The sequence below is a fragment of the Silurus meridionalis genome, chromosome 19 (assembly GCF_014805685.1).
Source record: "Silurus meridionalis isolate SWU-2019-XX chromosome 19, ASM1480568v1, whole genome shotgun sequence".
NCBI lineage: Eukaryota > Metazoa > Chordata > Actinopteri > Siluriformes > Siluridae > Silurus > Silurus meridionalis.
In genome coordinates, this window is record NC_060902.1 from 3,750,433 (window position 1) to 3,773,704 (window position 23,272).

Consider the following 23,272-nt stretch of genomic DNA (forward strand, 5'->3'; position numbering starts at 1 on the left):
TACAGGATGCCAACTTTTTTATATTCTAATAACTTAATTCCAATAATTAGATTGATTAAAATGTACGTGATACTTAGCAAATAATATGTCACAATTTTGGCTTTTTTCCTTGATTTCTTGTTCACTTACTAGTCAGCAGAACTGTCGCCTAATTTAAGCTCAGTAAAATCTGATGCTGACTCATTTCATGGTATCCAAAAGTAGTCTTGAAGAGTGGTAGGAAGGATGATATTACTCTTCCTCCTGCTATTTAACTATCCAAGCAATGGTGAGTTCATATATACAGAATACTGGTAGTTAGTGATCGCCTCGAATAGTGTTCAGCTCCCCTATGATGTAGTAGTTTTATCTGTTTTAAAGAAATGCATCTAACAGCACCATTTTCCCATTTACAGTACATTATATGTTCACTGTCAGTTCACCATGACCATATGACTAATCACAAAAAAAATATTTTAAGGTGCAGTTGGCAGTAATACACACCTGTGTAACACACACCTAGAAAGAAATTGAATAAATCTGGCTTCACTGAATCCACTACACCTTTGCTAACTTGTAGGGCCGTTTCTAACCTTTTTGGCACCATAAGCAAGATTCCTATGTCACCCTGCCAATGGCCCTGCTCTCCCACCACAATGTTTCTCTCCCACACCATATATATTATTCACATTAAAAAATAAACTATGCGAAATTGCCTGTTTTTAAGTAGAAAAACAGGTAAATAATTTAAATGGGTGGCAGCGAGGGAAAGGAGAGGGGGTCACTGGCAGCCCCCCAGGCCTAGTTTACCTATGCCTAGAAATAGTGCTGCTAACTTGCATTAATTTATGTTTATTTCACTAGACAAAAAGTGTTACCATCACTATGACTGGTCATAAACAAATAAAAATGATACTGTAGGTTATGTAAAATGTTGTCTGAATAGTAAATACAAACAGTAAACATATCAATAGTGATAATGTAAATATCACTCAGCTCTACAGCAAGTCATGTAGAACTCATTTCACCTCATGAAAAGATTATATTGCATGAAGAAACCAAAGTAAATCTCGGCGCAAAGCCTGTTTGGTGAAAAGACAAGCAGTTTACAGTGAAGCATGGTGGTGGTAGCATCATGTTGTGGGAGTGTATTTAATCATCGGGGACTGCTGCACATCACAGAAAGAGATAGATTTGTAGAACAAAACCTGATCCAGTCTATAAAAAGAGGAGCTGATACCTTTTTAGGCCATTTATTCAGATGTATGGAATTAATGAATTGTAAATTCAATTCAGATAAACCTTTTTAGTGCACACACTCTCTGGATGTCAATCATTGTTGAGAACTGCCAGAAAGTTCATTTTATATCTCTGTAAAGTCTTTAAACCTTTCTGATTCTTAGTTGTATGGATAGCCTCCTTATAATTCACTCAAAGAAAAATATACAGTAAATATAAAGCAGTTATAAACATTATTACATACCTGTGTTCATGAGTGCCAGATCTCCTACTTCGTCTAATCTTTATCAAACTCAGTAAACTAACAAACAGTTGGCACCAGTAAAGGCTCTAATGTCTTTAAGTGGAACCGGAAATCTGTATTAAACTCGATTCTGCTGGCAGTAAAACAATAAATCATTTAATCTGAACATCCCACAGACCCTGAGGAATAAAAAAAAAAACATGTTCTATTCCAGCAAAAGTAATAGAACGATATATATAAAACATGGAGTTTAACATTTTCAAATGTATAAATTTGAATTCTTTGTCACGTGAGAATCATTGCATCATATCATTTCCCCCAAACCCCCAAAATAAATGCAAAAAGTGGCTTTTTTGTGAAGGGAAATAAGTTATCTGGAGTAAAATGGTTGTTTCGTGTTTGGATTTTTCAGGCAAATCTGTCATCATTGGTTTGTAAAAGGCTCCCTCGGGGAAAATCGAGACAGAGATTTTTCGTGTCTGATTGCAGTTTGCAACGTGTGAACCGCACAAACGGGACACGCTGACATTTCAGATAACAAAGAATCCTCTGAGGCTGAGTAACAATTCTCACCTTGGGGACGATATCTGCCAGTGATGTGAATGTGAAAAGTTCAGCTTGACTTGCAACAGGTTTAATGCATCATCTACTGTATATTCAGATATAGTAAACTGCTTTAATTGTATAGTTAATATCAAGATGCCTTCCCATAATATGGACACCTAGACTTCTTTTAATTGCGGCACCTCCTGCAGTTGTAGGACTTTGTTTCTTAGATATAAACATATCCACATACACTGATCAAAGTATTGGGACTGTAACTGATTTTTCCAACCATATGTGGTTCTTCTCAAACCGATACCACAAAGATGTAGGCATGCTAGATGTTTTTTCGACCTTACGGAAACTAACCTAGGAGATCCAAACCTGTTCCAGCATCGCAATTCGCCTGAACACTGTGAACTATCTCTATTGAAAAACATGGTTTACTTGGCCTTGGATTGGAAGAGCTTGAGTGACCTTCTACAGAACTCTGATCTCAACCCTACTGAACACTTTTGCGATAAATGTGAACACTGACTGCACCTCAGGCATCCTCACCTCACATCAATACCTGACTTTACTAAGACCCTTGTGTCTGATTGAGCACAAATCTCCACAATCACACTTCAAAATCTAGTGGAACATCTTCCCAGAAGATTAAAGGTTATTTTGGCAGCTAATAGGGACCAAATATGGAATGGAATGTTAAAAAAAACACAAACCAATCATACAGTTGTTTGTCCATACACTTTTATCTATATAGGGTATCACCACATTACAGTCCATCAGCATTTGTATAGCAATCACTAGCAAGTGTATTTTCTAAGGATAAATCTAGTGATTATTGGGTACTACGGATCATGAGATTCATCTTCCAGTAAGTGGTCCTTCAGTCTCCTGTCCCACATGAGCTTTAAGTGGAGGAAGGCAGATATATGCTTTTAAAAATGCTGTTTAGTGTTTGTAAGCTGTCATTTAGAAGAGAGTGCTCACTGATGGAGGCATGACTTGACTTTATTCTTAATGTCCACTTTTAGAAAGATAAGATTTCATCAAGGGTTTTTAAGGAAAGGCAACAGCTATGTACAGAACTGTGACAATTCAAAAAAGCATTCAACTTTTCCAGCCATATGTGGTTCTTTCCAAACCTGTTACAATAAATTTGGAGGTACACAATTATATGGATTTATAGAATGTCTTTAGATGTGGTTTACATGAGTTGAAGTGGAAGATCTTGAGAGGCCTGCAGTAGAGCTCTGACATCTACCATACTGAAGGGTATTTGGTGTTACTTTTGGAAAGAGAAAGGAAGAGAAAAAGACGTGGTGGTGGAATGAAGAAGTGCAGGAGAGCATAAGGAGAAAGAGGTTGGTGAAACAGAATTGAGGGGCGACAGAGGGATGAGAAAAGTAGGCAGGAGTACAAGGAGATGCGGCAGCGGGTGAAGAGGGATGTGGCAAAAGGAGCTGTATGAGAAGTTGGACACTGAGGATGGAGAAAAGGATTTATACCGATTAGCCAGGCAGAGGGACCGAGCTGGGAAGGATGTGCTTGACTAGTGAGGAGAGTGTGCTGAGAAGATGGAGGGAGTATTTTGAGCAGCTGATGAACAAGGAAAATAAGAGAATGAAAAGGTTGGATAGCATGGAGATGGTGAAGTAGGAGGTGGATAGGATTAGTAAGAAGGAAGTGAGAGTAGCAATTAAGAGGATGAAGAGTGAAAAGTTGGTAGGACCAGATGACATACCGGTAGAAGCATGGAGATGTTTAGGGGAGATGGCAGTGGAGTTTTTAACCAGGTTGTTCAACAAGATTTTGGAAGGTGAGCGGATATCTGAGGAATGGAGAAGGGGTGTGCTAGTACCGGTCTTTAAGAATAAGAGATGTGCAGCTCTGTAGTAACTACAGGGGAATTAAGTTGATCAGTCACACCATGAAGTTATGGGAAATAGTAGTGGAAGCCAGTCTGAGAGAAGAGGTGACCATCTGTGAGCAACAGTATTGTTTTATGCCGAGGAAGAGCACCACAGATGCCTTATTTGCTTTGAGAATGTTGATGGAGAAGTATAGAGAAGGACAGAAGGAATTGCATTGCGTATTTGTGGATTTAGAGAAAGCATACGACAGAGTGCCAAGAGAGGAGTTGTGGTATAGTATGAGGAGGTCAGGTGTGTCAGATAAGTATGTGAGGGTGGTGCAGGACATGTATGAGGACAGTGTGACAGCAGTGAAAGGTGCAGTAGAAACGACAGACTGGTTTAAGGTGGAGGTTAGACTGCATCAAGGATCGGCTCTGAGCCCTTTCCTGTTTGCAGTGGTTATGGACAGGTTGACAGATGAGGTCAGACAGGAGTCTCTGTGGACTATAATGTTTGCGGATGATATTGTAATTTGTGGTGAGAGTAGGGAGCAGGTTAAGAAGAGTCTGGAGAGGTGGAGGTACATGCTGGAGAGAAGGGGAATGAAAGTCAGTAGGAGTAAGAAAGAGTTCATGTGTGTGAATGAGAGGATGGGCAGTGGAGTGGTGCGGTTACAGGGAGAAGAGGTGGAGAAGGTGGAGGAGTTTAGGTACCTGGGGGTCAACAGTGCAAAGTAATGGAGAGTGTGTTAGAGAAGTGAAGAAAAGAGTGCAGGCAGGGTGGAGTGGGTGGAGAAGAGTGATAGCAGGAGTGATTTGTGATAGAAGAGTATCTGCAAGAGTATCTGCAAGAGTAAAATGAAAAGTTTATAGGACTGTGGTGAGACCTGCGATGTTGTATGGTTTGAAGACAGTGGCATTAAGTAAAAGACAGGAGGTGGAGCTGGAGGTAGCAGAGCTAAAGATGTTGAGGTTTTATATATATATATGAGAGAGAGAGAGAGAGAGAGAGATATTTATATATACACATACACACACAACAAGTTTGCTGATTTTATTCCATTACTATCATTTCACAGAATATTAATAAGAAACATATACAAAATGATTTGCAGGAAGTGAAGTCGAGTGAAATGAAGTCAGAATCGGCGAGGATTAGCGAGGTGTCCTTCGCGTATGAGTCGCCTCATACACGGTTTACTGCAATCTTAGTGATGCTCGTTAAAACCCTGACCTTCAGGTTTTAAGGAAATAGTACGTTCATCTCTTGAGTTACCGACCTGCCAACCTTTACGCACTTTGTGAACGAGCTCAGCATTTTAACATCGTGGGTATGCTGGCGCTTTGTGTTATCGCTCCAAAACATGCCAAGTGTGCACTATTTTTTTCCCCATGATAAAAGTGACAGATTAATGTGAGTCTGGAATGATTGACAGTTATTTAGAGGTTCTGAACTCTCAGACACAGAAGTCCTGACCTCTTCCTATCTCACAATACTATAGATTTTGACTGGTGCTCTCAATACAACTTGATTGTCTGAGAAAATAAAGGATTTAGATTTCAGGTTTATTATTGTGAAAAAAAGATGATTTGGTGTAGAAAAAGTATTTCTTTCTGACATTCTGTTTCACTAAATATCTGCTCCATAATCAGTACAGCTAACCTTTAGGAACCTCTTCTGTCTTGGATTACACATCTGACTGCTGCTGTTCTGCTTCTACACTTCTGAGAGATTACATTTTCACAAAGGTCTAGTGTCTTTTACAGTAAAAGCTTCAGCTGTACCGTGTATTTGCACCCTCAGGCCTGAGTTTTGGTGATTCTGACTTGAACATGTTGAAGTAGGTGCCCAAAATATTCCCAGTTGTAATTAAATAGCCTGTGCAGGTCAGGGAGGTCTGAGAAGTGCAGACACATAGAGTCTGCTTATATCCAGATCTTTAATTAGATTTTTTAACCTGTACAAATTCAAAATCAAATGTTATCCAAGATATTTTAACAGGGATTGTTAGGTTAGTTAGGCTGCAATATAACAAGGTTGTCTCCTAAATGCCCTTGATTGCCTTTCAGAGCTACATGGTCTTTGGATTTATCCTGAGCCCAGGTTCTATTTCAGTAAGTTGATTTGTAACACTCAATTGCCCCGCATGCTGGCCAGTGATGACTAGCATTCAGTGTCCTCAGGATAGACTTAATTTTCATCATGATTCTGGCCAAGATAAACACTTTCCTTAAAACAAACAAATAAATGTTATCGATGCTGTTGAAAATCTTTTTTATTTATTTATTTCTTTTTTATTTCGTTTTTACTTTTACTTGCCATGCACTCCTGGCAGGCCGAGATCGGACTTAAGCCTACAAACACTTCTTTGCAACTTTGCACTTTCTGTCTTATTCTCTCTCATCACTTGTGCACTTTATATTCATCACAGAAAGTTTACATTTTTGCCACTTGTGCACTAATCCCTACCATTTGGACAAGTATTGCGCAATTAACATCAATACCTGTAATGATTTGCAATATTATGTCTTTTTGTGTCTACTGGGTTACCCATGTATGTCTACTGATGTGCTTTTTTTTGTGTGTGTGTGTTGTGTATTGTGTCACCTATGTGTATTGTCTACTGTCTATTATGCACTGACTATTACTGTAAATGTTTATCTGCACAACGGAGCCTCTGCTTTGCACCTTGCTGCCTGGATGAATGACAGACAAAGTTCACTTTGACTTTTTTGACTTTGACATTAACTCTTTGCACTGCTCAATGCTGCACTGAAATTCACTGTGGTATTATGTAAATGTTCTTTCCCCTTTATTGCACACATACACATTATGTAGTTTTGCGTTTAGGTCTGTTTATGTTTTAGAGTCTTACAAGACAATACAAACTTAACTATGTTGTCTTCTGTAGCACCTTGGTCCTGGAGGAATGCTGTTTTGCTTCACTGTGCAACTGTACTGTAACTGTACATGTAATGCGTTCAGTGGACAATAAATGTAACTAACTACCTATGTCACTAACTAAAAACTTTCTTTCAGCTGCTCCCATTAGGGGTTGCCACAGCGGATCACCTGTATTCATGAACCGCATGTTTGATTTGGCACATGTTTTTACGCTGGATGCCCTTCCTAATGCAACCCTCCCCATTTATCCGGGCTTGGGACCAGCACTAAGAGCGCACTGGCTTGTGCAACCCTAATGGCTGGGTTGGTTCCCTGACCGGGAATCGACCCCGGTGAGAGCGCCACAGTGAGAGCGCCACATCCTAGCCACTAGACCACCAGGTAACCCCACCTAGCTAACTAGCAAAAAATTGATGATCAATTAGTCGAAAAAAGCTCAGTGATGATCAATACCAAAAAACACTGAATTTGATTCTGTCTGGAAACAACTCCTTTTATTTAATCTATCCGGGATAAGTTCAATAAAGTAATCTTTAAATTGTAGCAAGATGCAAGACTGGACTATGATTGAACATTTACACACATCAGAAACTGGTTTTATTGTTATTATTATAAATGTTAGTAATACATTTCCATTATTTTTGTGAATATTTCAGTCTTTTGCCTTAATTTTAGTCTATTTTTCTTATAATTTTTTCTTGTCTGTTGACTCTGTTTTTTTTATATTCAGTGTTTGTTTTTGGTTTTCATTTGTAATAGTTCACATGCCCTTTTCAAAACCTCACCCCTTTTTTGTTTAAAATACAAATAGACATAAGTATTGGGATATCCATCTTTTCCATCCATATGTGGTTCATCCCCAAACTGTCAACCCACGTTGTATTTTATGTCTTTGGATGCGGTAGCATTACATTTTCTCTTCACTTATATTAGGAGGTTCAAACCTGTACCAGCCCCTGTGTACAACACCAGCTCCATGAACACATGCTTTACATGGGATGGAGTGGAAGATCTGGTGCCTGCTATAGAGCTCTGACCGCAACCCTACTGAACACCTTTGGGATGAATTGGAATGCTGACCCCAGGCCTCCTCACCCTGACCTACATCAGTACCTGCCTTTGATAACACTCCTCAAATCTTCCCAATCACACTTTAAAATCTAAATTCCCAGAAGAATGGGGGTTGTTATAACAGCGATTTGAGACTAGATGTGAAATAGAATGTTCAGAAAGCAAATGCAAACATTATAATCAGGTGTCCACAAACTTGTGTCCATTTAGTGTATGTGATAAGAGGTTGGGAATTTAGCAGAAATAAAAATAACCATTTTTCATAACGTGAACAACAAATCCAGTCATTTGGATTACAGCTAAATGGTGTAAATGTAAAAAGCTATTAAAAAATGTCTGAATGTTTCATCTAAAACAAAATTTATGTTCTTGCCTGTTTTTCTGACCCTAGCAGCGAAGCGTAGCTGGCATTTATTTCTGTTCCTCATACCTACAATCGTACCTCTTTACAGTCTAGGAGCCACTTGGCTCAGTCTACATTCATGGACGGTCTTCAGTGAAACTGCGAGTCGCCGTTCCAGATCAGTGGAGGTAAAAAAAAAAAAACTGGCTAAGAACCATGATAAGCAGAGAATATGACTGATATTTGTGTCTCACATTTGCTGAAGAGGAAGAAGCCAGAACAGCCTACTCTTTTTACAGATAAAGAGTAAAAAAAAGAAAGACACGGTAACAAGCTGTGGCTCTTGGACTGACCTTGCTGTGGCCTCGGTGTCTGCTCATGTGTATGCACTGTATCTTGGTGTTTTGTTGTGGCTGCTATCACACTGAGCAGCTGGCATTAGCCCAGAGCAGTGGTGCTTTCCTGTGAGGAAAAGTAATAGCCTGAAATTTTTTCATCCCCTGTCTTTACTTTCGCAGTGTCAGTTTGTGCTTATTACGAACTTTCTAGTAAATTTTATGCTTCTGGAAAAAAGTTATTAACCTGCACCCATGAAATGTTATGACTCTCCAGGGGTAACGTGGAATAATCTTGTTACCAGCTGATGTCTGTCCAGGGCAGATTAATTCTGGATACATTTCGATTGCTTTCAACTCAAACTTTTCTCCTTTTATCAAATTATTGGCTTCAGTCAACCTGCATTTTCATCCTTTTTTCTCCAAAAATGAACTTTTCTCCAAAAACCCCCCAAAACATCTTTAATAATACAATACATGCCTGAAATGTATTTATATTTTATTTTGCAGGCATTACAATTTTTTATAAACAAAACATAAAAAAATTGTAATACAATATTTTCAAAGCTCCTGCTTTATTTCATTTATTACTATTCCATCTTAATAATTAAGATTAAGATTTTAGGCAGCAACTTTTTGTATTCAAAGTTCATGTGTTAGAAGCAGGAAAAATGGGTAAGCATAAGGATTTAAATGTGTTTAACAAGGGTCAAATAGTGATGGCTAGACGACTGGGTCAGAGCATCTCCAAACCTTGTGGGCTGTTCCCAGTCTGCAGTGGTCAAAAGTTCTCCAAGGAAGAAACAGCGTTGAAGCGGCGACAGGAGAATTAAAAGCCAAGGCATGATGCATGTGAGGCGTGAAGGCTGGTCCGTGTGGTCCAATCCAACAGACGAGCTTCTGTAGATCGAATTGCGGTGGCCAGGTGGCCATAAAGTTATACCTGATTGGTGTATGTAACCCATCTTTCTGTTTCTGTTAGCTTTCATAACAAATAATTGCTCCAAAATGAGATATGTGCTGAAATCTCCTGCATTGGCATTAGGCCAAATACGTTGAACTTCTCATCAAATATTAGCAAAGACATTTCACAATCCAGTGCTTCTGCCTCTTCCAGCTGTGAGCCCATACACTTGGAATAATGAAAACACCCGGCTGGAAAAAGCCTTCCTTTCTCGTGTCCAGTCAAGGGTAATCGCCTGAAGATGGGGCTGTTGCGCTTCACTGAAATAGAAAACTAGCTCCACTGCTGGGTTTTGCTATTGCACATGAATATAGAAGCCAATCCAAACTGATTCAATCAGGTGCACTTCCCAGATCGAATTCGCACTGTCTGAGAAGATTTGCTTCTCCCAAGTGGATGGACAACAAAAAGGAGGAATGGATCCTTTAAGGATGTTTGAACATGATTGTGTGTGTGTGTGTGTGTGTGTGTGTGTGTGTATCATCACTGCTGGAAAATCCCATTGCAAAAAAACGTTTACTTTTGATCACCTTAAAGCACAGAGCAGCTCCAATACATTATCAGACTGTTATAAACCTTTGAAGGTTCGAATTTACATTATGTTCTGATGTACAAACCAGTTTTATAAGTTCAATTCAATTTACTTTTGTGTGTATGGCACTTAAAAATGGACATTGTCACAAGGCAATAGAATTACAATAGATTAATAGAATAGAATAAGAATATACATTTTAAAGTCATAATCCCCCATCACATTATTCCAAGCCAGAGGCAGCAGTGGTGAGGGGAAAAACTCCCTGACATAGTATGAGAAAGAAACCTGGAGAGAAACCCATTCTTATCTGAGTGACACTACTGTATATATCCATTAATTATAGTTTCATGTAAGGTTTAGGGATGGAGAAATTGTAATCAAGCTATTAAAGTAGAACTGTTTGTATTAATTGCAGTCCAAAGCCACCATCACCGTTCCCATGTGGTACCAGCTCCAGTTTCTTTTTTATTTTGACGGTCTACGAATGGTTTCCAAATGATGAGAACTTTATCAGGGAGTCAGGATGAAACAGGTTGGTCCAGAGACCAGAATGGAACACATAGATTCATTGTTCAGAAATATAGCAGTATAAAAAAAAACAAAAAAAACTAAAAGAATATCATGTTTACAGAAAACATAATGATAAATAAAATACCACTTTTTGCTCATATATACATTACATGGATAAAACTAATAGGTACTGATATTGAGTGATAACATCTGGGGTGTATGTAATGAAAATCAACCCTTAATAGTTCAGTAGGGTTGAGGTCAGAGCTCTAGAACAGGCCACTCAAGATCTTTCAGTCCAACCCATGTAAACCATGTCTTCATGGAGCTAGATTTGTGCACAGAGGCATTCCTATTCTGAAAAAAGTTTGGATCTTCTAGTTCAACTGAATGGAAAATGTAGGGCAAGTGCATTCAAAGAAATTGGGTATAATTGCCTTCAACATTTTGGGGAAGAACCACATACTGTATGGCTGGAAAAGTCAGGTGGCCCAGTACATTTCTTCATATAGTGTATTATGGAGTTTCCACACAGACATTCTATGAATGGCTCTGGATGTTCTTACTTGGGTTTCCTAAACCACTACATGATTAAACAATTTATGCAAAAAACTTCCATCAATGATCACTTGATTCTTTCACTTTTATACTTTAAACTTAAGGTAACAACCGTTAAGAAATGAGAAATGACTCAAGCTTCTTGCAACACAGTCAGACATGAGATTACTATGAATAGCAACAATTGGTTTTGGACTACAATTAAAACAAAAAGATCTGCTATAGTACTATTAAGTACTATAATAGCAATGAACAGTTCTGTGCACATTCCTCAATCAATGAACAGCTGATAACTTCAGCAAAAACTAGAAAACTACAGGTTCCCATTCGGGAACTCGAGCTGCGTCATAACGCTTTGGGAACTCCCCTGCGTTGTCCGTGCAGAGGCGTTCCCAAAGCGTTCCGACACAGCTCGAGTTCCCATTCGGGGAACTAGGGTTACATTCGTAACCTAGAGACGTTCATATCCTGGCTACACAGTTACATAAATTTTGACGATATAGTACACAGTTTTTGAAGAGTTATTATGTATAATTGCATTTTCTGGTGTCTTCTTGTTTATGAATTTGATTTTATTTGATTATTTTAAACATTATCTGGACATCATGCTGCTTTGTGACAATGTACATTGATAAAAGCAGTCAATTGACTTGAATGAAGATATGTATATGGAGTGTAGCTCAGGCTCTAATTCCCATAAACGATGATTCAGACTTTTTTTTTTTTTAAATGAACTCAAATTCTTTAAAACAATATATAAAAAAATGACAACACAGTATTAAAGTCCTGCCACAAAAGCCCTGCTGAATTTTATCCTTTGACTGGATTTCTACGTCTTTTCTTTATGGTGTACCATATTTCAAGAATGTCGACCATGAGACATGTGCCTTGAAGATATAGCTCATTTCTCCCTTTAGCGGTATCATTTGGAGCGTGAGGGTCGTGAATAGCATTTTTTTGATAAGTTGAGAATGAGATAACGGTGAGGTGAAGGTTGTGCTGCTCACTTATTTACGATATGTTTGTGACTTTGTGAGAGGGGGGGTGTGTGAGTGGGAAATGGCGTAAAGAAATCTAAGCATATTGGATAAAAAAAAAAGAAAAATAGCTTTTGGCTTGAAGGGCAAGCTGTCTTTCTAAACATTTGGATGATATGAGTTTTTTCTCCCCTCACAGTTTTTAGAGAGAAAAGTGTCAAACTTCTTTTTTGAACATTGTCAACTAAATAGAATGTTGGCCAGGAGCATTTCATTATATGTTTATAATTCTCAGCTCAGTTGTCTGCTTTCAACTAGATCAACTTGCATACAGTACATGTCTAAAATAAACTTACACCTAAGCAACTAATTGCTGGCTGATTTGTCTAAATGGCTGACTCATGTCGACTCCCGTCCAAGCGTTTAATACCGAACGCTAAATAAATAAGACATGGGAATACTTTCCACATGGTTTGGAATGTGATTGTGCTTTCCTAAATAAAAGTTCATAAACTTTTCGACAATTTAATCAACTTTTACCCAAATGCGTATTCGATCCAAATTAATTAATCTTTTCTTGCTGACAGTTCATTAGACCTAGTTCACTGGAGATTGTTTCGAGTTTATATATAATAAACTATTTTATAACTGGAATGATCCCAAAACAACACAGTTTGCAAATACAGTGCAACCTCGATACTCGCGAGGTTTTGAATCTCTCTTTTGATGGTTCCTTTTCCAAAGGGAATTGTACATGTACTGTATAAACTTAACAAAAATTGTGAATTACTTGTCATAAATGTTTTATCAACCACTTTAAATGAATAATTCAATAATAAAATAGTTTTACAAAAATTATGTACTTTATTAGTACAAACTCTGTTTTGAAATGTTACTCCGAACTGTCAGATTTTTCACGAGTTACTGAAAAGTTGCGAACTATCAAGATTGTAGTTGTACTTGTACCACTGTACTTGCATAGAAACCCCCCACCTTTTACAATTTATTCACTATATAATAATTGTATACAATGATTTTTTTTGTGTGCGTTTGTGTGTGTATAACAGCTTCGAACAAGTACTGGTTGTGGTAGGTAATGCTAAGTACTGGCCCACAATGTTTGGAGAAACTGCAAGCTCAGGAGAGTGCACCAAGTTTAGCAATGGGTTCTTAGGTTCCTTGTCCCCTGAGGTCTGGTTTTCCAGATAATTTAAATTATACTGAGCTCTGTGGCAGCAACTGAGCTGTTGTTTCAGCCCAAAATAGAGCTCCAAAGTCAGCTAAAATGTCAGGGGTCTGCTGCCTTATTTTCAGTTAGTGGATATTACAAAAATGCAGGGCTTGTTCTGTTTAAATGGCACTGATTTGTGCTAAGGATTCCCATTTTGGTTATTTGGTAATTTCCTGTCAAAACATGTCATTTTCCGAGCTACAGTGGAGATTGTCATAATATGACAACTTGAAAAGCTCTCCTGCCCTGCATTTACACTCCTCAAAAAAGGGGTTAATCAACGGATTCTATATATATATTCTAGTTTTGATAGAAAAGCACCCAACCACAAAGTGCTTCATTGAATTAATTTTTTTTTAACAGTGAAATAACTTGTGTAGCATTATTTTTCCTAGCATAAAAAGTTAGCGCTAATAGGCAATTAAAATAATATACTGTAAAGCCTCAGCCAAGTCCATTGTTGAAGAACCTTTTAGCATCATTGCAGTTCATCTCATTGATAGCTGAGGGCTCTAAATATTCCAAAGTTCACCTTTAATTTCACCAGTTGGCTAGAAATCAACAGACAATAATGCTGTATAATTGTATATCAATCGTTGTGTGTGTACACTACGCCCTTGCATATTGCAAACAACATAACTGCATGATTTGCCATCAAAGTGTGTCTGGGTTGGAGTGTGTGATGGATGGCTGCATGCACCAAGCTGACAGAGTGTCAAATGTGGATGGGGTCAGCAAGCAGAAAAAATACCCAGACATACTACATATTTGGATTTGTTGTGCAGCTTAAGGGAGGGCATTCACCACAAAACACTATCAGACAGACAGACACAGACACACACACAGAAACATACATATACATTGCACTGTTTCTGTAGCTGTTCACCACTAATATCCCTATATCCCAATTTAAAATGTAATGTATTTTCATATTTATAAAACATTATCATTATGATCTCAGAAACATAGAATAATGTAATATACTGGGGATTGAGATGTCAGCATGCTGTCAGACTTCCTGATCTTACTCTTCCTCAACTACATCACAGTTCATAATTTGGTCTCAGTTATAGATATTCTTTGGGGACAGTATTATCTTCAGTCATTAGTTTTATTCCAACAAATTTTCTTTTTTATATATGTTTGGAGACAATATTCGGAAGGAGCCTAATATCCAAAATCCAAAGCGTTATTGGTGAAATATATTATAAATTAAATATATCTAAATATGTTTTCTTCATTTTATATATCTAGTGTACTACTTTGCAACATATGCTCCATGTTAGTGCCTGTAGTGTGGTTTTAGCCAGGAATAGAGCGCCGAAGTCAGCTTAAATGTTCGAGTTCTGCTCCCTCTTTCTCAGCTACTGTGGATCACAAAAATGCAGGGAAAGTGTTTTGTTTAGATTACTTTTATTTTGGTAAGTGGTTCAAGGTTCTTTTATAAAACCAGTCCATAGACTGCTCTGTTAAGCATACTCAAGCATGGATACACTATAGCGGCAAAAGAATTGGGTCACCTGCCCTTTCCTACTATACCCTATGTGGTTCTTTTCCAAACTGTTACCAAAAAGCTGGATGTCATCCGTTGTACAGGACATCTTAAGATGCACTTTAATAAAATTTAGCATTCACTTTAAGTTGGAAACCCAAAACCTGTTCCAGCATGCAATGCCCCTGTGCACAAAGTGAGTCTCCATAAATATATGATTTACCTGCTTTGGAGAGGAAGATCTTCAGTGGCCTGCTATAGAGCTCTGATCTCATCCCTACTAAACATCTTTGGCTGCACCCCAGGCCTCCTCACCTACAACAGCACCTGCTTTTCATAATACCCTTGTGGCTGATGAGCACAAATATCTATAAGCACACTCCAAAATCTAGTCGAACATCTTCCCAGAGGAATGGAGGGAATTCTGATAACGTACTTATGACTAGGTGACCCAATACTTTTGCCAATATAGTCTAGTTTAGTCAGAATATGAAGATTCACAAAGATAGAGAATCCTGCTTTATAGGCCATGGCATCAGCATTAAATATGCGTCATAGCTAAACGAGACATTTTGATCAACACTTTTTTTTGCACTTTGATTTTCCAGAAATCAGCCTTATTGATTTTCCTAGTTTTCCAGATTTCGCTTTAACAGTTTTTTTTTTTTTTTCATCCAGTAATTGTAACTCTCTGTATGACATTTTTCATGTCATAGCCATGTTCATATATGTTTCCAAAAAATAAAGTACTCATGCCATTTGCTGTATTGGCTGCTCTCAATTGCAACCATCATCAGGATAAAGTGATTACTGAAGATTAATCAATGAAAAAATCTAATCAACACTGTGCAAAAATGAATGATCCACTGGTCCAAATGGAACTGTTACAAACCATACTTACTCAGCCCTACAATTTGCACAGATGAAGTTAAATCACACACTCGACATTGCCACATTTATTTCTTCTGTCTTGCTATATGAACTTACAGCTTGATCAAGCAGGCTGGGATTCCTGCAACCAAAAAAAAAAAAAAATCACTTTCACTAATCAGGAGGCATCTCTGGCTTATTTAATTACTGCCTAGAGAATTTTGCACCATTAATTAAAACTGCTCAGAGAAATGAAACATGATTAAAGTGTGCATTTACTTTAAACATTATTTAAAAACAGTGTAGTAGTTTTTTTTTTTTAAAACTTGCTCCCAAGCACAGCACTGACATTTTGATAAATTCTCTCATTAACTTAGATTTTTATCTGGTAATTGTATTGCATACTGTAGGCTGAATAGAGAGGCATTGCGTGTTCACGTGAAGCGCTTTCATCTGCTGAGGCACACACGATTGGTAACTGATTTTTGCAGGAACAAAAATCGTTTGTGTAATTAACCGAATCACGAGAAGCATTATAGTGAGGAACGGCATACAATTTTGCAGCAGCCTGTTGGCCAGGCATTAATTTCAGTGCACATCATATAAACAGTGCAGGACTTAAAACTGTAATGATAATTGATTTAATTTTGTAATGAGTAAATAACGTATCTTTTACCTTAATTGCATTTAATTGGAAACATTAAAAGCCAAAAACTAAGTTTTAAAGAAGCAAGTTATACTTTTAGAAGTCCCTGTTGTCTGCGATGTAATGTGCAGTTGCAGGATAAACAATTGCAAAAGACCTTTCAGTTAAAAACTCTGATAAATACAACAGCCAAACACATTTCTAAAGTTTTATTCATTGAACTGGCTTCCTGTCAGGTTTTAGATTGGAATTAAAAGGCACTACATTTTTAAATGTTATATGTTTGTAAAGGAGTAGATCTATAAGATTTTTAAAATCATCCAGGTGAATAAAATCTGTACTTTTTTGTTTTGTTTTCATCTGACATGGACTGCACTGTGGTTTGGGTAAAACAAATCTCCAACCAAAGCTTGCAAGGAGAACAGGGATCAGATATCTGGAGGTCTCTCACGTTTAAAAAAAACATTTACACTTCATTAATTGTTCATACAGAATTAAAAAATGTATAAATTTTAGTTATCACTTACAAGTGTGTTTGGAATTTTGGATTTACCTCAGAATGTCTCATGGTTTCTGCATGGAGGGCAAACACTCTCACTGCCACACAATCAGCCTATAAATACTCATCAGTCTTAACCTCAATCAGGTGCAACTACTCACTCATTAGCTGCTTGTTCTCTGTGACTCATCCTCGTTTGTAAAAGACTTAAGGATTAGATATTTCCTTTATCTCTTTGCTAACCCTTCTTGAACCTACTGGGACACTAAATAAATAATGAATATCCCTGGACATTAAAGCTGCTTGTCTCAGATGTATAAACTCTAAAACATGCAAAAAACCTTGAGAAATGCTTTTCAATTTCTAATTATTGTCTAGAAACGTGACATGTACAGACATCATCTTTAAATGTACCTTGTTTTTCCAGTAAATCATAATGGGTTTTATGATATTTACTCAAGAAACTCTTGCCGCTTTGAGGTAAAGAAAATAAAACCCAGACACATGAAGACTCGAGGATACACACATCCAGCATATGTCTACTTCAGAGTGCTGCATTAATAGTCCATGGATTAGAAATGACATTTAATGAGCAAAACTTGCAGATTTGGTCCTCATGGCACTATTATGATATTCCAATCGTCTAACTTACATCTAATCAATATCCGAACTCAGTCGCCTGCTCAAACAACCTCCCCGAGAGGAACCCCCGATAGATTCTCAATTATGTCAAGGGAGCAATTTCGGAGAGGCGAGTTGTGACAGTGCGAGACTCTTATCCAGCAAACACTTCATCACTTACGCCTTGGTGTGATGAAAATGCATAGCTGAACGCTCCGGGCTCCATTTCATTCTCGTGAAGCCTAATGACTGCACATTTCTGCACCAACCATCATGTTCTATCACAGATATTGACTCTTCCCTGAAAGCAGCACAGTGTAATGGTATAAAGATTATTGCATGGTAGTTTAATAACAATAGGTTATGGCTCGCTGTTTCCCCAATTCTATCAGCAATGAGGAGAAAGGTGCTTTGCTGAATGGGTAACATGGATAGAATCCATTTGCAGAGAGGTGTTTTTATTCTGTTATGAGTCGAACGAAAATGTGGCATTTGAAAATGTAAAGACAGCTGCTGAGGAACTTGTGTTAGAACTTTTAAAACTAAATGTAAACAAATAGATGTCGTGTCAGGCCAGTTTTCTATCAGGGGCCTAAGAGTCATAAATTATAATTATGCATGTCTATTAAAATTTGACTTTCCCACAGGTAATATGTCAAGGTTACATTTCCAAGTAGGTGAGACCCATAATTCCCATGATCCTCCTCATAAAATTGGAGCTTGTGTTTCCATTGTGTTTTAATGTCTACTAAATTATGCACATATTGTTATTGGATTTAGAAGCTTGATAAATACATGAACAGCATACGGTATAATAATATCCATAAGATTAGCTGTGAGGTTTAAAGAAAGTTCAACACAGTTTCTGATGGTGTCTGTCTGCTCCATAACTCAAATCCATGTTTGTCTAGCCATGCGCATCTTTGTTTTCATTCTTGTATGTTTAGGCCCCATCTTATTATTTGTTATCATCATCTGTCTCATCATTGGTCTCCATGTTCACGTGTTTTCCATTGCACAGCTGTTCTTGCTTCCTAATTTGATTAATATGTTTAAATACCCCTTTGTGTCCATCTCCTTTTTTGCAACAAAAAAGCCCCAAGCCATTTATGTGCCATGCTTTATGTGTTTCCCATTATTAATAGTGTTTTGGTTTCTTGTTGCCCACATATTACTGTATGGCTAATCCACTGCCTGTTTTATCTTTTGGATTTTTGGCCCTTATACACTATATGGACAAAAGTATTGGCAAAACTGGCAAAAGTACATCTGACTCTCCCAGCCATATGTGGTTCTTTTCCAAACTGTTATCGCAAAGCTTTGGATGCAGCAGAATGAAATTTTCCCTTCACTTAAACTAGGAGACCCAAACCTGTCCCAGCGTGACAAGTGCACAAAACTCCAAGAAGATATACTTCACATGGGTTGGATTGGAAGATCTCCTGCTCCTGACCTCAACCCTACTGAACACCTTTGGAATGAATGAAAATGCTGACTGCACCCCAAGCCTCCTCACCTACATCACTTCCTGACTTTACTAACACCCTTGTATCTGAATGAGCAAAATTTCCTGAGGCAATAATAAGAGCGAATTGGGACTAAATGTGGAATGTGAAGCTAAAAATGCACACACCATACTTGTGAAAGTAATGTATATTAATAAAAATTTTCTGCATTTGCTCTTGTGTGCATTATCATCTTGACGCTAATAGGTCACATGAATCCATGAGTCAACAAGGTAGAAGCTGAACTTTTTTAATTCATAGGCAAAAAGCCTGAGGATGCTGAATGTGTAATTATTTTTTTATTCCAAATAATCAAACGCATGAGGGTTTACTGTTAAAGGATATTCACTAATAATGTTTAATGTGATGTGATTTTATATGAAGCAGTATTACTGTTTACAGTTTCTACTACATTAAAGTTGATCATTCATTAGATTGCTTTGGATGTGGTACATTTTCCTGTCACTATGCACCTCATGGCAAAGAAACTCAAGATTTAAGAATTAGAATTGTTGCTCTCCACAAAGATGCAAGGCTTTCAGAAGTTCAGTAACACCCTGAAACTGAGTTACTGTAAAGTGGTCAGGGTCATACAGAGGTTGTCCAAGACGGGTTCCAGTTGGAACAGACCCTCACAAGGGTCCATCAAAGAAGTTGAATCCTTGTGCTGTGCATCAGGTGCAGGAGCTGCTTTAAAAAACAAATGATGAGTGCTGCCAGCATTGCTTTAGAGGTTGCAGAAGCAGAAGGTCTGCTTGTCAGTGCTTAGACCATACAATCTGCACATTGACTACTCTAAGATATATTTAGGTTTCATTTCTATAGTATTGCCTCTTGGGAAGATCTACTATTATGGTTGCTGAAGGGTGTGTGAGGATGTGAGGGGTGTACTCACTTTTGTGAGATACTGTTATTTTTTCATTATGCCTCAATTTCCAAACATCATATACGAGCAAACTCAGAGTTTTAAAGATTGTTTTTATTTTATCTGAAAAAAGGCATGTCATCCCAACTGCCGATATAAAATGTTCCTCTAGATTTTGTTGAGATTTGTGCTTAGGCATTAGTAAATTCAGAAATTGATGTAGGGTAAAAGAGACCAGGGTGGGTAAGAGTACAGTAGGGTGCGGGTCAGTGTTGAATCTATCCCAAGGTTGTATATACCATGTCTATACCATGCACAAGACATCATACACAAATGTGTATCTTCAACTTTGTGGTAGTAGTTTGGAAAATAATTACTGTACATATGGCCGGAAAATGTAGGTGTTCCAATACTTTTATTCACATCGTGTAAACCATTAGTTCTTAACCATTATATAGTGTTCAGTTTGCATTTTTATATTAATAACTATTGGTCCTTGAAGGCATCCACTAGACACTATATTGTACCAATATAAGGCAACAAATTGTCAGTACCAGAGACACAGCGGAGTTATCAAGTTTTCCATTAAAAGCAATGCAATTGCCATTATAACAAAAGTTTAACAAATGTATTACATTTTTGTTATACTTTAATTAATTTCTAGCTTGGGTTTAACAACATATTACCCAGATACTATGCTGAATACAATAATAATATTTAATAATTAAAAAAAACTTAAACTTATACTTGCTAAACCCAAGTCAGATTACAACAACAGTCTAGCTGGCATTCTGACACTGCCTTTGTTTAACCTTGACATTAAACCTCCTCCTGATAAACTGAATATTAAAGCAAAACTGAACAAACACTATCAGACAGATGAAAAACACCAGTTTTATGCCAAACAATGATTATTTTGCAGAATAAAGACACAGACCTACAGTATAGCAACACTTCTTATTCATTTAACCTCTTCTTGATGAACTGACATTAACAACAAAGGGGTTCAGAGTTCAAATTGAACAAACGAAATATGGAGTTGTATTTTATCCTTGACATTATCTCAGAATCTTTTTATAAAACTGAAATATTTTAGATATTTTATAATTACATTCATAATTAATATTAATCTGTGGCAAGAATATGCAACAGAAAAGTCGTAGTTTTTACAATGTATTTTAAATAAAATAAAATGTATCAGTCCTGCCTGTTGTTGATAACTCAAGGTTGTAGTGATATTACTGGAAATTGCGTCATCAGTGTCCCAATGTGTAGTGTGCCAGCGTATGTACCCTGTAAATCTGTACATTTCCCAGAAGTAGAACAGTGTGACACATTTAGGCTTTATAAATAGAACGGTTTTACTAACTTTGTTTACTTTTTTCCCTTCCTACTTATTTACTTACTTATTCTTGACTGAATTTATATATTTTTTTAATTTGTGTAGCACTTTTAACCATGGTGCCTAAACAGCTTTACATAAAATTAAATAGATTGTGATTAAAAATATTAGCATCATAAATTAGTCTTTGTAAGTTGATGGTCAAGTCAGTGGGGACAGTGGTAAGGAAAAGACCCCTCAGATGATATGAGGACAAAACCTTGGGAGGAACCAGACTCAGAAGGAAACCGTCTACATGTGGGTGACACTGAATGTCTATTCATTATAATTCCATCAATGTTAAGGTTAAAACTGTTCACTGATGAAAACAAAGTGTTAATCAGCAGCACCAAGCCACTTACCACATTAATTACAGTCCAAATTTATCTTCATGGTTCTTGAGTTTAACCTTCGACAGTAATCTCATGGATCCTTAGGTTTTTCATGTGGAACTATTTTCAGCTAAAGCGAGTGGCATCCAGTTGAAGAGAACTCCATCCAGAAGTTGGACAATAGGATAGATTGGGCAGGTCCAGAGAGCAGAAGAGCACAGGATCACTGGAACCTCAGAAGTATGCAAGTGATAGCTAATATTTGATAATTAGATTATTATAAAAAATGTTATATAAGATTTGTCTTAGGAACTAAATCTTAACTTTCTCAGCGATTTTCTTAAGCTCTCTGGTAAGAAAAATATTCTGGAAACTTTATATAATGTTGAAATTGGGAAAGAAACCTATACTTTTCATGTATTTCCCTGGTGAAAGAACAGATGAATGAAAGGCTGAACAGGTGCTCATGAGCTCAGCAGGCACTGTCCTCAGGCACATCAAAGCATGGCAGCAAAAAAGAAAACCAAAAAAAAAATCTGCAAACCCTTTAATTATGCCCAATATGGTGGCGAGGTGTCTAGTCTATGTGCTGGTTAAGCAAGAGATTTTGCATGGCACCAAGCAGGTGGTGGCAGCTGCAGCAAGCTACACTGAAACAAACACAGTTTATTCAGACAGAGAAAAAGCCTGTTTTTTGCCAAACAATGACTGTTTTGCAGAGAAAACACACAGGCCTACAGCAACACCTCAGCAAACTCTCCTGCTGACTTTTGTTTCTTCTTGAGCAGTAAATACTGTATGTCAGGGCTTCATAAAGTGTCAGAAAAATTCTACGATTAATGCAATGTTAGTCTTTTATGTGTGGAGATTTGGGAAAAGCCATTGAATGTTAGTTTTGCTAAATGCATTGAAAATGAATGAATGATTGAATGAATGAATTTATTCATTTTCTTCTTTATTGAAAGATTTACAACTCCAATTCCAAAACAGGCACTGTGGAAAATGAACCTAAAATCAGAATGCAATCATTTGCAAATCTCATAAACTCTTTTTATTTTTACAATAGAACATAGAACACATCAGCAAATGTTTAAACTGGTAAAATGATCCATTTTTTCAAAAAAGGTGTTTGACAGATTGGTGAAGCTTTGTCCATTTTTCCGTCCTCTGATTGGTTGGTCAGAGGAAAACTGTTACAGCCAAGTTCGACTTTTAAAAAACGTCTTAAGCTCTCTGCACACATACATACATACATCGGACTCAGACTTTTTTATGGCTATGGAGGAAGACAAATTGATTTGGTTTCAGACATATTTAAAAATACATTTTCAAGAAAAGCTAGACATTGTGAGGAGGTCGGCCATCCCCGAAGCTAGCTAGCGTGTCTCAGCCCAGGAAAGAGTTTGTTCTCCACTTTCAGACCAGTAAATACGAGCGGTACGACTGGCTTACAGCCTCTGAGGAGCGGTGCATATTATGAGCATGCATCTCTGGTGAGTAGGTTGTATTTAATTTACATTTTTAATGTTTTTGTCATGTAATTAGACAAATATTGCTTCTGAACTGCTCCGGATGATGTAGGTGGCACAGTTGTAGTGAAGAGGTTTGGAGCTTGCTTTAGTAAAATGGTATTCACCCTCCATATGTGAAATACCTCTCTCTATGTAATGCCACATGTTGTTATAATGCGTTTTTGTATAGTATTGATGGTGATAGTGGTGGTATTAATAGGTGAATTAAGTCGGGTAAGTCCTCACTGCAGGCCCAGG

The 23,272-nt window shown here is 37.4% G+C and overlaps 1 long non-coding RNA gene across 1 annotated transcript; it reads right to left on the reverse strand.

Moving 5' to 3' along the window:
- Positions 1–14,384: 14,384 nt before the first annotated feature.
- On the reverse strand, positions 14,385–16,876 carry LOC124402386. The gene is made up of 3 exons (XR_006928707.1): positions 16,828–16,876; positions 15,686–15,796; positions 14,385–14,659 (listed from the first exon to the last, which is right to left on the reverse strand). It is a non-coding gene; the product is annotated as an uncharacterized LOC124402386 (long non-coding RNA).
- Positions 16,877–23,272: the final 6,396 nt, after the last annotated feature.